At 37.2% G+C, this 14,229-nt stretch overlaps 1 long non-coding RNA gene across 12 annotated transcripts in view; it reads right to left on the bottom strand.

Moving 5' to 3' along the window:
• The window catches only part of LOC144305618 (uncharacterized), a 97,377-nt gene that overhangs the window by 74,397 nt on the left and 8,751 nt on the right, over positions 1-14,229 (bottom strand). For 9 of the 12 annotated variants that reach the window (XR_013372634.1, XR_013372639.1, XR_013372636.1 and 6 more), the window contains exons 1-2: positions 5,174-5,400; positions 1,154-1,264 (exon numbers count right to left, since the gene is read on the bottom strand). This is a non-coding gene — a long non-coding RNA (uncharacterized LOC144305618). Of the gene's footprint in view, positions 1-1,153; positions 1,265-4,387; positions 4,623-5,173; positions 5,401-6,760; positions 6,940-14,229 lie in introns of those variants that run through there. The other 3 variants (XR_013372642.1, XR_013372645.1, XR_013372644.1) reach the window with 3 other exon arrangements.

Raw genomic sequence — 14,229 nt, 5'->3', positions numbered from 1 at the left:
CTGTGCACCATGAAAGTTTTTGCTAAAATGAAGAGCAGGATATCCATAGTGATGCAAGCTCCTTGAAAGAGGTTTAACATTTGTCTGAATATAAGTATGCTCTCTGGATCTCTCGCAAGAGGAAGAGGTAAATCAAAATTGCACAAGGAAATATGAGTGAGTGTCAGTTATTTGACTGAAGGCAGGAGCACGTGGTAAAGAAGCCACATGGCAAATGCATCAGGTAACCTAGGAGAGGGCAGGAGCTGGTCAAGAATCTGGTGAGTCAAACATGTGGCCCTTTGATCTGAGTGGGAGTTCAGTAAGTGGACCAGAAAATTGCAACAGGAGGTATAATAGTAAAGAGAATAATTTTACTTTTCTCTAGGGAAATTCTAAGACCTAATTACAAAACTATTGGGGTAAAAGTGGGTCCCAAGATCCTTTTAAATGTCAAATCTCTCCTAACACTGTACAAGTTGTAGTCAGAAACCCAGCTGTTTCTATCACCAGGAAAGAGGCAAAATAAGACTGAGGCAGCTACATTAATTTTAATGCACTATCCAATGCACTGCTCACTCGAATGGGTCGGCTTCCATAAAAGGATTGCTTATCAGACACTTGAGTTAATCTAGCGGTCAGAGACTTCATGATCTTCTGTGTACCCCCCCTTTGTTGGTGTGGACTCAAGTGTTGCTTTTCTGGGAATGAGGATCACATCACTGTGATCTGGGAAGCTGTCTCTGGGAAGGGCCACCAGCAAGAGGATGGCCAGGATTAGGTGGGCCCACGTGCTGATGAGCATGTGTGATTATGCACGTCAGAAGTACAAAGACAGAACAGAGATGAGGAAGGAAAAGGAGTGAAGGGAATAGAATGAGCCAGATAAAAGTGTAGAGGAGAAAAAAAACACACACACACAGGGGAAAAAAATGAAAGGAAAAGAGAGGGCAACAAAAGTATAATAAGGGCTGAGAGTGAGGAAACGACTCGTTAAATGGAGTAAGGAGATGATCGTTTATGAAAGTTTTTTATACATAGCAGCATTGTTTCCAGCCCACATGTATATGTAGTTTTTAAAAATCTGACTGGAAAGATCACCTTGAGTTTATAAAAGGGTTCCCTGCAGGGGAGGAGCAGAGAGAAGAACGGGACTAAGTGAAGCCAACGTTACCTATGCATAAGTCAAGAGCATCACGTGAAAATGGCTCCAGTTTTAAATTCCAGGTGGGCTCATGCGTGTTTGTTGTATTAGTCTCCACAGTTGTATGGTGTCTGTTTAACTCTTCAAAGTAGAAAAAGGAGAGAAGGAGAGATGAAAAGGGTTTTGATGACAAAGTACAAAGCATCCAGGTACATGGTCTACCAGCTAATTACCAACCAAAGGAGGCAGGCAGGTACTTAATGGCTCAGCATTCTGAGAGTGACTGGAGGGCAGCTTCCCACCCAGGAGAATGATCTTCGTGTTCCTCCTGCTTTTCCCACCACCATCTCCAAGAACCCCTCTGGCTCCTCTGCTCTCTATCAGTGGTTTGGCTTTGTTTACTTTCTGAGGTTGCTGATTACCTGATGCGTTTCTGTCAGCTGAAATTTACAGACACATTACCAGGCTTGCCAGGCACTGGGAGCTACAAGACAAGAATTTCCTGAGGAGGAAAGTGCAGGGTGCACTGCTGGGGAGGCTTTTATTCCCTTCTGAGCAAGGTGGTGTGTCCTAGCTCTGTTAATGCCATTAGTGTGACCTGTTAAAAAACCCTCACTAAAATTATTGTTCATCAGGTGCCTGCATTTCTGAATGGCAAATTGTCTTCTAAGCCAAGAAATAATAATATAATAGATACTGGGGGGCTTTTGGGGGGCTTTTTCTCTTTTTAATATAATAGACACTTGTAACACAGAATCTTACTAATAGGTTTTGTTTACCAAGCATGAGAAGCTTTTCATATCTCAGGGAAGGGTGTGGAGTTAAATATTCCAGCCAACAGGTTACGCAGGCTCTGAATTATCGCAGAGCTGAGAAAAAGAAACTGAGGAGCTTTGAAAGACAAATGAATACAAGAAAGTACATTAAAAAGGATTGATTTGTTTATTTTATTGTGATGGGGCTACAGTAGCCCAAAGGAGTGGACAGGTTAATCAATTGCCTGAGGTCACATATGATGAGGTTAGTAGCATATAGAATCAATGGCTAACCCTACATCTCAAGGGGAAAAGCAATGACATGTAGGGTGGCTTTTAGATATCCTTCAGGCACAAAGGGGAGCCTTAAATACAAAATCCCACAGTCTGAGAAAGTTTCATTGCAGGTTAGAGGTAAAATGGGATTCTATGATTTAAGAAGTACCTGGTATTTTTTGTATATTTATCTATTATAAGTCATGTCAATACCCACTATCAGCATACTGGCCCCATCTTACCAGAAATGAAACTAGGTAAAAAGTGGCTAAGGGTCACAAAGCAATGCAGATTATAAATTATCACTTCTAGGCCTGTTGCTTAGCTACCAAACCAGCCTGTCTTCTTACCCTTACACTGCCGGCAAGCATCATCTGCTGTTATTTAAATATACTTGAGCAAATGCTGAAGTTAGAGACCAAGAAATTATTATGTAGATACAATTAACTGAAAGAAAAACTCTCGAGTGCTTAAGATAAAATCGACTGCCTGGCTGAGAGTGTGCAAGTACTGAAAGGGTGAACTGTGGCTCTGGAGTATTTCTGGTCCACGGGTAGAAATTTCACTAGTAGAACTGGAAGCAAAGGAACAATTGATCATTCACCTGAAAGCAACCGACAGACAGCACTGTCTCTTTGGTGGTTTTGTGCTAAAGAGACTGGTTTGTTTCCTGTCTGATAGGAATTGACAGTTCAGCTGCCAATCTTCTAGCCTCATTATAAATACATGCTATATACATGACCATGTGCACCCAATCCATGTGGAATACACACAAAGAGAGAAATGTCACTCCCAAGTATGTTTACAGAGGCATTAATTTAAGGAAATAATTGGTACCTTGTTTGACATGGTAACACCCAAGGATTGCATAACCATGTTACAGTTCTCATTATCAAAGGAGAGAAAGAAAGAAAGAAAGAAAGAAAGAAAGAAAGAAAGAAAGAAAGAAAGAAAGAAAGAAAGAAAGAAAGAAAGAAAGAAAGAAATTGAAACAAGAACTGGAGTTCTGGCAGATGCTTCTCTTGTATGATTTTTTTTCCTGAACAGTATAAAATGCAGATGCAAATGAAAAGTGAATGTTTAAATGTGTTTTGTATAAATGTGCGGAGTAAACATGTCGAGTGGCTGAATTAGTTGCATGTGTTGAGAGAGAAGTGTGATACCATCTGAAGAGCTAAAATTGGAGGTGAGCAATGACAATGACCGAGAAACAAATTGTCTAGGTGTTAGTTTCAATAAAAAAAGATGAGAAACAGAGCAGGGAGGCTAGAAAGAAGGTAGGGGAACATTCTGATCAAATTATGTTTGATCAGGGTTTGAGAGGTGCATGGGGAAAGGAAGGTGGGCTCAGTGCACGATCAAGGGAGGGAAGAGACAGAGAAGATCATACCAACATACTCTAATAAGCAACCGAATAAATGTTAATTTTAAGTTAACCTACAATGGTGATATTAATACAAGGAAAGTTAAATGCGTAGATGCAAGCAGCATATTAGATAAAGAAGCATGCTATTTGGTAACTAAGAGAAAACTAAATGCTCATATCATGACAACTTAGTTATCCAATTGGTGTCCCAGGAAGTCATCCTAGAATAATGAAAGCTTAACCCTTAAATCCCATTACAAAACAACATAATCATTTTGTTGAAATTCTGACTGAGATGTACAAATATCCTCCCTGATCATCTAAACATACAGAATAGGATTTACCCTTTTCTTAGTAACACAGAGTCTTTCTCATGAGCATCATGCTGATGTTCTCAATGTATCAAGGCCATTGATGACTTGGGACTTTAGCCTGGACTCACTGAATTTCTCCAACCTACCAGTCTATCCCAGTTGCCAGTTTTTAGCATCTCTTCCCTTATGTGGTAAGTCCAATGGTATGGAGGGCAGCCTCTACACTGAATGACCTCAGACTCTATTGCTCCAATTACTTAATCAGTTTCTTCCTTTGTCCCTGGGCTGGTTTCTTATACATCCTTTGCTCACTCTCTGGTTGGAACCTAACATGAAGTAAAGACTGATGGGGAGAAATTAATTTTAGTCATTTTATGGCATACTGACTCACAAAGGGAAAATGTGGTTCTACTCTACCAAGTAGCAAAATGTGTGAGATTCATGCATGGGCTGTATTCTCATTTAAAGATACTTTCTGCCAAGTATTAAATAGTGAAAATTATATTCCACCTAATAGATAAGGCAATGGGGTGCCTTGGTATTATCACCTTACCTTCTTTCAACTCTGATTTTCCCTTTACACTTGCCCTTGCTTAGACTTCTCATACTTAGCTTTGGTCATTTTCCAATTTTTCACATTGCTATTTCATTGCTGGAGCCAAAGCTCCAAAGAAGCCTGCTTGTTTTGCAGTCCAAGGTAAGATGTACACAAAAATAGCACTTTTATAAAACAGGTTACCACTTTAAATACAAAATCTTCCATGACTACTTCTTGTCCATTTTTCCTTCTTTCAGAAAAGAGAGGCAGGAAAGGTTATATGAAATGAGGTAAAGCATTTCCTCCCTTGAGAATCTGCTTGCTCAATAACTTAAGCTCTCACTACCACACCTAATACTCCCTTTGGTATCAATGTCTTAGGTATAAGATACAGCCACACTGGCTGTGGAGGTGTATCCAAGCTTAACACAGATGACCTGGATGCCTCAAGGGAGAGTTTTCCACACTTCCCTCTGAAATTAGTAGGCATAGATAAATGACTTCTCTTATTTCAGAAGGAAAGAGAATTCTGGGTTTGTCATTTGGCTTTGTTTTGTTTCTGTCCCTTACTTAAAAGGGATGTATCTTGTACTCAGCAGTCAGAAAAATTTCTCCCTTGCTTAGGCATGTCTGGAAATAATGACAAAGAACCAGAGACAAAGAGTTAGATGAAAAGTCTTCATGCATTAATAACTAGACATGAGAAAGACCCTCCAACTAAAAGGACAACATAGATCTCAAGGAGGCTGGAAAGAGTATAGAGAAGACTAGATAACCAAAAAGCAAGAATGAGTTACTGACCTAGACTCAAGCAAGAGAGATACTACTCATCCCTGAAGTAGTAGAAGCAGCTGCTGGCCAAAGGACAAGCTGTCCTCATATGATGTTTGACTGATAAGAAGATGCCTCCAACTCAAAGTCCTCTAACTTTCTGGGGTTACTCTTCCTGTAAGTTATATTTTAAATAGCTCAATCCTCCATCCTTCATAATCCTGTGAGGATTTTATACATGTCACAAGAACTGTGTGAATTACTACAGTCAGATGATCTCATAATCCCCTCTTCTTCTGCATCATAACAAAACCAGCAATCTAAAATTGAATGTCACACGTCTGTGTTTTTAAAGTCCTTTAACCAATCTTGGTCACCACAGAAATTTCTCAATGGAAAATCTTTCCTCTCTAAGCTCCACTTCTCAACAAATTGCTGTATCACCCACCATAAGCATCCTTAAACTTCCCCTTTTTGTAGTGTCCCTAATCTGTATCTTCCAGGCTAAGTAACCTCTAGATTCTCTTTCATGTAGTTATTTAATGCTCAGCTTTGCCTTCTACTTCATAATCATAACTGCACACTGGACTCACCTGAGAAGCACACAGCATACCAATGTACAGTCCCCACCCTACACCAAATGGACTATAATCTCTGTGAGTGAGGCCAGAATATCATTATATTTTAACAGCTCCCCAGGTGATTCTAATGTACAGCTCGAGTTGAAAACTTTTCTAGCTCAGTGCTTCTTAAGCTTTAATGTGTATAGAAACCACTGGAGGATCTTGTTAAAATGCAGACTCTGATTCAGTAGACTTGAGGTAGGGCCCAAGATTCTGCATTTCTAATAAGCATCCAGTACCACACTTTGAGTAGTAAGATTCTAGACGAGTGTTTTCCAAAATTGCTGCACACTAGAATTACCTGGGAACTTTAAAAACTGATGCTTGGGGGGCAGCTCAGGTGGCTCAGTGGTTTAGCACAGCCTTCAGCCCGGGGTGTGATCCTGGAGACCTGGGGTCGATTACGTTGGGCTCCCTGCATGGAGCCTGCTTCTGCCTGTGTCTGTGCCTCAATCTCTCTGTCTCTCATGAATAAATAAATAAAATCTTAAAAAAAAAAAAAAAAAACCTGATGCTTGGGTCCTAGTCCAACATGAGAATTTTTAGTTTCTCAGGTGCTCCCAAATATCAGGTTTAGACCATGAATACAGGAAGAATGAGTCTGTCATATCTGTCATCTCTTCCATTTCCAAACAAAAAATCATCTCTCCAATAGGAGTCTAGCTGCTCCCCTTATATACAAAAGCTTCTGCAGTTGGCTCTTATTTTAAACAGCATTTTCCACGCCAGTTAAGGGATACTGTATGTGTGTCTAATACAGCTATTCAGTAAAACAGTATTAATTACTGTCAACTAATACTTCTATTTCCAAAGACCCAATACAGTAATACTTTTAAGTATTAATCCTAGCAGATATTTCTAAACCCAGATGGACTTTTTCACCCATCAGTTCTCAATAATAAGACCAATAGAAGATCATTCAATAATTGGTACCCTGATAATGGCTCTTAATAAAATTGGTACTTAAAAAAGGATGCCAGGTACTTAAACTTACCTTGGGGGTAGTCAATGAGTTATTCATTGCATATGGGTCCCATCTGGATGTCAAGATAATTACTGGTGAGTTTATATGAGAGTCAGAGTTGATTCCAGCATTGACTTTATATGCAAACATTCTTTTGTTTAAATTCTTTCTTCAGGGGCGCCTGGGTCTTTCAGTCAGTTGGGCGTCCAACTCTTGCTCTCAGCTCAGGTCATGCTCTCGGAATCATGAGACTGAGCCCTGTATGGGGGGCGGGGGGGGCGGGTCCACACTCAGCGGGGAGTCTGCCTGAGGTTCTCTCTCTCCTTTTGCCTCTGCCCCTCCCCCACTCATACTCACTTGTTCACTCACTCTCTTTAAATAAATAAATAAAATCTTTTTAAAAATTAATTAATTTTAATTCTCTATTCAAAGTATTACTTGTGTGACCTTTGGCAAGTTTATTAATTTCTGGGCTCATTTTGTCCCATCCATAAAAATTAGAATAATTACATACACATAAACATAGATAGATGAGATAAAGAATTTAAGAGAAATGTATATACATTAAATTGTTGCCTGTTCCTAATCTTGTGCTCAAGAAAAAATTAGCATTGTTCCTTGGCATATTATACCTATACAGTTAGCAATTATAGTTGGCTAGTAAGATTTTTTTTTTTCAAAATGTTTGTATTTTCAAAGCTTGATATTATACCTAATTCGAAGGGACACTACAAAGAGCAGTATACAACATATTGCAGAGAGGTGTGAGGGGAGAATATATGCTTTCTGTATTTGAAAAGCTTATCACTTACTGTCGATACAGGATAAATATAAATAAAGTGAGCATATAAAAATACATACTAAAACACACAGCTAGTTTCAGCTGTGCACAGAATCAGACATGACGGTTATACTGTTGCTGAGAGACCAGGCCCTGGGGCCATCTATCTGTAAAAACTGTATAAAAATGATGAGTTTATATAGAATTCTTAAGGCACAGAGGGAGAGCCTTCATGTTATAGAAAAGGGTGAGAGGGCACATAGAACAAAGAAAGCTACTATTTAAGCAGTGTCACTGGCAGCGTTCGGTGGCAATATAATCCCATCAAGAAAACTTTACAGATCAGGATTGAGGGGACCACATTTTAAAATTACTGAATATAAAATTATTTTGATTTTTAAAACTTAAATTTCAAAGGTACTAGGGGATTCTTCTTTCTCTTCTCTGACAATTCTGTAGTGTTACATACAAAAGAGACATAGTTTAAAAGATTTAAAGAGTATCCTATTACCTTGAAGATTAGCCTGATTTGCAGTTGCCTTGCTGTTCTGTGTTCTTTCTGTAGAAACTGGAGACCTTTGAATAGTTTTCACTTCAGAGTACTTTTAAGTCTTTTCCTAAAGTGAAATGTGTTTGTCGTGTGTATTTGGCAGGAAGGACAGGAAAGTCGATAAAGCTTTTATTGTATTTGATACTCTGACGATTTGAATTTCATTCACCTATAATGAGATGGCTAAATTTACAATAAATAATAGCTGTACCATCATCTGATAAACAAGACTCCATGCTTGTGTAACCAGATGACATAAATATATGTGCCAAAAAGTTAGCAGTCTTACTACATGTTAACAATGTTGAATTGATCAAATATCCTTTAAGATTATAAGTAAATGGATGCTGTGATATGAGATAACTTGGCTGGCCAGAAGGTTTTCCAGCACTGCTCAGCACTAGTCTGAGCTCAGCTGTCTTTTATCATTTTTCTTCTTCCTTTTTCAAAATTATCTGTCAAAGGCACTTAAAAACTACAATTATTGCAAATCTAACTTTTTTACTACATTGTTGCTACTCTAAAAAGGTCCAGAATCATTTTTCCAACTTTTTACATGTAGATGTGTCTCCTCTACTGGAAAAGGCATAAGACTTTTCAATTTGGGAGCACCTCTAAAGCCAAGTACTATGAATAGAACAACTGGATAGATTGGCTATCCTGCCTGAGTCCTTATGGCTTTAATATCTGCTTCAATTCTATACTCAAGGTGTGGTGGCTCAATATTTAAGCTCCATGTAATCTCACACCGAGTACACAACAATAAAATGCTGGAAAATCTCTAATACTTGAACCTGTTATTTAGTTGAGGTTTCAGAGCTACAAACTAACATGAAACCTAAAGAAATGCCCCCCAAGGACAGACAGAAAGCAAGAACTTATTGACTTGGGGTAGATGCTACTGGACACATGTAGTAAGATTATGCTAAAATATTTAAAGAATTGCTACAGGCTGAACATAGGCTAGTCAGAGAATATAGAACCCCTGGGGGCTGCAAACACAAGGGGAACTTGCACTCACTTGCAAGCCCAGTCTCTACAGACCTTCCTATGCTTTCAAAGACACTGGTCAGAGTACTAAGAAAGCCTCCCTAGAGATGCAGTACTGGGAAGGGAACAGTCTGCTGGAAAAGCACAAAGCCCCCTTTGGATCCCTCTCTCCTATCTCTCCTAGAATCAAAGGGCTTAAAATATTGAAAGAGGGAGGGAGGGACCTGTTTTCCTTCCTTTAGGGCACTGTTGAAAACCCATTCTAGCTAAGGGATTGGAATAGGAAAAAACTCTCTACGCTTATGGGAGGAGCAGAAACAAATGCAGGTTCCATAACAATAAAGGTCTTCTCCAGCTGGGTGAGAGACATCATGAGATGACCCATGAGATTCCCATGACTCAGGATACAATGCCCATTTAAACTAGATCTTAGTCAGAACAACAGAAAATACTCACCACCACCACCACCACCACCACCACACACACACACACACACACAACACACATACGCACGCTCTTACCATGATGCAACTAAAGTTGAGTAATAAACAACAGCAGTCTACTTTCGGGAAGGAACAAGATCATAGAGGGAGACCCTCTCTAATGTAAGGTTTAAAACAGAGGGTGGAGCAGCCATCAGAAAAACCTTTTGGCAAACCAGTCCCTACCCTGAGCATAAGGTAATGCTAAGGATTTGAAGTTGGTGTTACACAAAAGGTAACCATACCAATAACAAAATGCAAATGGAGCTCAATTCCTAACTTTAACTGACCCAACCTCCCTCTATACTAAAGGCCTATCAGGAAAAAAAATAAGTTATTACATCATCTTTAAGGTACAAAAATTATTTTATCTCAGTTTTTGCTATCTAAACACAATGTCCATATGCCAAGAAAAATTTAAAAGGCATCCAAAATAAAACAACAATGCACCGTCAAAAACAAAGCAGTAAACATACCCAATCTCAGATATGATATAGATGTTAGAAATAACACACTAGGTATTAAAAATAATTATGATTAATATATAAAAAGCTCTAGTAGAAAAGGTAGACAACATACAAATTCAGATAGTAACTTCAGTGGAGAAACAAAAAACTCAAACGGAAATGCCAGAAGTTAAAATAATATAGAAGGATACTTCAGTGAGCTCAACAACAGACTTGACACAGCAGAAAATAGAACAATTGAAATTTAAGATAAGTCCAAAGAAATTTTAAAAATGAAACACAAAATGAAAAATGGGTATAAAAGAAAAAAAAGAACAGTGCATCTGAGAGTCATGGGACAATAACACAATCCAACACATGTGTAATCAAAATTTCAGGAGAAGAGAGAGAATAGGACTGAAAAAAAATGTAAAGAAATAATGGTTGAGAATTTCCCAAATTAATGACAGACATCAAACTATAGATCCAAGAAGTTCAGAGATCACCAAGGAGGATGAATATAAAAACACAAAAATAAAATAATTAGACATATGTTAAAATTGTTGAAAACCAAAGGGAGAAAGAGAAAATGTTAAACACAGCCAGAGATGGTTTAAAAAAAAAATACATACAGAAAAACAAATATAAGAATTATAGCAAACGTCTCATCAGAAACAATACAAAAGGGATGCCTGGGTGGCTCAGCAGTTGAGCACCTGCTTTCAGCTCAGGGCGTGATCCTGGAGTCCCAGAATGGAGTCCCACATCAGGCTCCCTGCACAGAGCCTGCTTCTCCCTCTGCCTGTGTCTCTGCCTCTCTCTGTGTGTCTCTCATGAATAAATAAATAAAATCTTAAAAAAAAAAGAAACAATACAAAGAAGGAAAAAAATGACTGTTATATTAAAGGTGCTGAAAGAAAAACTGTTAAGCCATAGTTTTACACCCAGTGAAATCCTTGTCAAATAAAGAAGTAAAACTTTCCTCAGATAAATCAATTAAGAGAAAATTCATGGCCAGCAGACCTGCACATACCAAATGTTAAGAAAGTTCTTCAGGCAGAAGGCATATGAAACCAATCAGAAACTTGGATCTACAGAAACAAATGAAAAGCACTAGAAATTGAATAATGAATGAAAATATAAAATTCATTTTTTCATTTTTTAAATTGCCCTAAAGGATAACTGACTGCCTAAAGCACACAACTGTATTTGTGTGGTTATTGTATGTTTATAGCATATGTAAAAGTAAAATGTATTACAGCAATAACACAAGGAAAAGGACAGATTGGAAGTATACTCTTGTAAGATACTTACACTACATGTAAATTGCTATCTATAATATAGATTCTATTTTTAAAATTTTATTTATTCATGAGAGACACTGAGAGAGAAGCAGAGACATAGGTAGATAAACAGGCTCCATACAGGGAGCCTGATGTGGAACTCGATCCCAGGACTCTGGGATCCTGACCTGAGCCCAAGGCAGATGCTCAATCATTGAGCCACGCAGGCATCCCAGTATCTGACAGTTTAAAGATGAATACTGTAAATATTGGAGTAACTATTAAAAATGTTTAGGAAAAAGAAAAAATAATAAGTCAACAGTGGTTAAAAATGGAATCATAAAAGACATTCAGTCCAAAATAAGGCAGAAAAAGAGAAAAAATAAATAGAAAGTAATAAATAGAAAACTAGCAAGATGATAGATTTTAGTCCAACCATTTAAATAAGTTCACTAAATGTAAAAAGTCAAGAACATCAATGTAAAAGACAAATTGTCATACTAGATAAAAGAGTATAACACAACTATACACCATCTACAAGATACCCACTTTAAATATAAAGCCATAGATGGATTAAAAGTTAAAGGACAAAAAATGATACATCATGCAAATATTAAAGAAAGTTGGAGTATCTATATTAATATCAGACAAAGTAGAAATGAGAGCAAAGAATATTGTCAGAGATGAAGAGATACATGAAATAATAAAGAGGTTAATTCTACAAGATATAATAATTTAAAATGTTTATGCACTCAACAGTTTAAAATACCTAAGGCAAAACTAATACAAATGAAAGAAGAAATAAATGATTTACAGTTACAGTTGGAGATTTCAATACTTCTCTCACTAATTAAAAGAATAAGTAGGCAAAGTATCAATAAAAATACAGAAGACAGGGGATCCCTGGGTGGCGCAGCAGTTTGGCGCCTGCCTTTGGCCCAGGGCGCGATCCTGGTAGACCCGGGATCGAATCCCACATCGGGCTCCCGGTGCATGGAGCCTGCTTCTCCCTCTGCCTGTGTCTCTGCCTCTCTCTCTCTCTCTGACTATCATAAATAAATAAAAATTAAAAAAATATAAAATAAAATCTTTAAAAAAAATACAGAAGACATACCACCCAAATTAACCTCATTTATATTTATACAATACTCACCAAATAACAGTATACACTTGATTTTCAAGAGCACATGGAACATTAATCAAGATAGGCCATACTCTGGGTAACTTAACAAATACAAAAGAATTAAAATTATATAAATGAGATCCTTAGAACTCACATTTAATCAAAGAAATGAAATAAGAGATAAAGATAATACTTTCTGCTTACTCAGAAATGATTTTTTAAAGATATTATTTATTTATTTATTCATGAAAGGAGAGAGAGAAAGGCAGAGACACAGAGGGAGAAGCAGGCTCCTTGCAGGGAGCCTGATGTGGGATTCCATCGCACCCAGGATCACACCCTGAGCCTAAGGCAGATGTTCAATCACTGAATTTTTTCCCTTTTTAATACTAAAATACAATTTTAGAAAAGATTGCTAGCATTGACACACTCACATATAGCTAATGGGAGTGTACACTGATACAATCATTTAAGAGAGTATCAGACAATTTATGACAAACCTTATAGTTTACAAATTTGACTTAGAAATTCACCTTATAAAAATTAATACTAAACAAATCATTAAAAATCTGCACAAAATATATTTTTTTAAAGATTTTATTTATTTATTCATGAGAGACACGGAGAGAGAGAGGCAGAGACACAGGCAGAGGGAGAAGCAGGCTCCATGCAGGGAGTCCAATGTGGGACTTGATCCCGGGACTCCAGGATCATGCCCTGAGCCGAAGGCAGGTGCTCAACCGCTAAGCCACTCAGGCATCCCTGCACAAAAATATTTAAAAGAAATTCTTGCACTATCACTTACAATATTAAAAATTGGAAATAATTTAATTATGTATTGATATACTAACTCATATAACAAATAAATATCCATTCAGTGAGCACTCTGTACCTGAAGTCCTCTAGATACTGGACAAAGGGAAATAAGGCAATCAAGTTTCCTACTCCCATAGAAATAGTAGGGCAGACAAACAATAAGAAAGTAAATAATAAATATACAATATGATTTCCAGTAGGAATAAGAAAATTTATTAATTTGTCAAGTAAATTTTGTTACATTCATACAAGGCAGGCTATGTAGCCATTAAAATCAAATTGCAGGAAAAAAATATTGACATGGAAAAACATTTCCAATATATCGCAATCTGTAATATGCACTATGACATATATATAAACTGAATAGTACAATATCACTATTGTTACAATAGTACAATGTCACAGAAAAAACTGCAGTATCAGAAAAATAATGCAAGAATATACTTTAAAATGTTGATAACTTTTTTCAATTGTGAATTTTTTCCTTTAAATGCTTTGTTTTCCAAGTTTTCTGAACTATAGATAATTACTTTTATAATCAGAAAAAAAAAATGTTCTTAAAAATGAGTGTAGGCCATGAAAGAAAGTAAAAGAATGAAACAATGGAAGGGAATATTTTTGAGCTAGTAGTTCTCTGTTTGTACTTATTTGTTTATATTTTGGGAAATTTCATAAAATGTACAAGTCTAGGAGAAAGTCAATGCAAATGAAGATGGTAAAAAAAACAATGCAAGAGAGAGTGGTTGTTTAAACAAGGTCAAAAAAAAAAAATGGCAGTTATGGGATCCTAGACACAGGAAGTAGGCCAGCCTTGAAGAGGAAGAGGGATACATTTTCCTTTGAAACAGGAAAAATCAGAAGATAAATAAAACTGCAAATACAGTTTAGATGATGCACAAAAGCACAAAGATAGCTTAAAAGGAAGCAGTTGAGAAATTTCACAATATATATGTATAATTTCTTTAATTAAGAGACGATCAATTATGTCTTTTCACAATTAAACCATCAGGGATGAGAATATAAACCTG

This window comes from Canis aureus, chromosome 35, assembly GCF_053574225.1.
Source record: "Canis aureus isolate CA01 chromosome 35, VMU_Caureus_v.1.0, whole genome shotgun sequence".
Lineage (NCBI taxonomy): Eukaryota > Metazoa > Chordata > Mammalia > Carnivora > Canidae > Canis > Canis aureus.
This window is presented reverse-complemented; position numbering and strand designations above follow the sequence as displayed.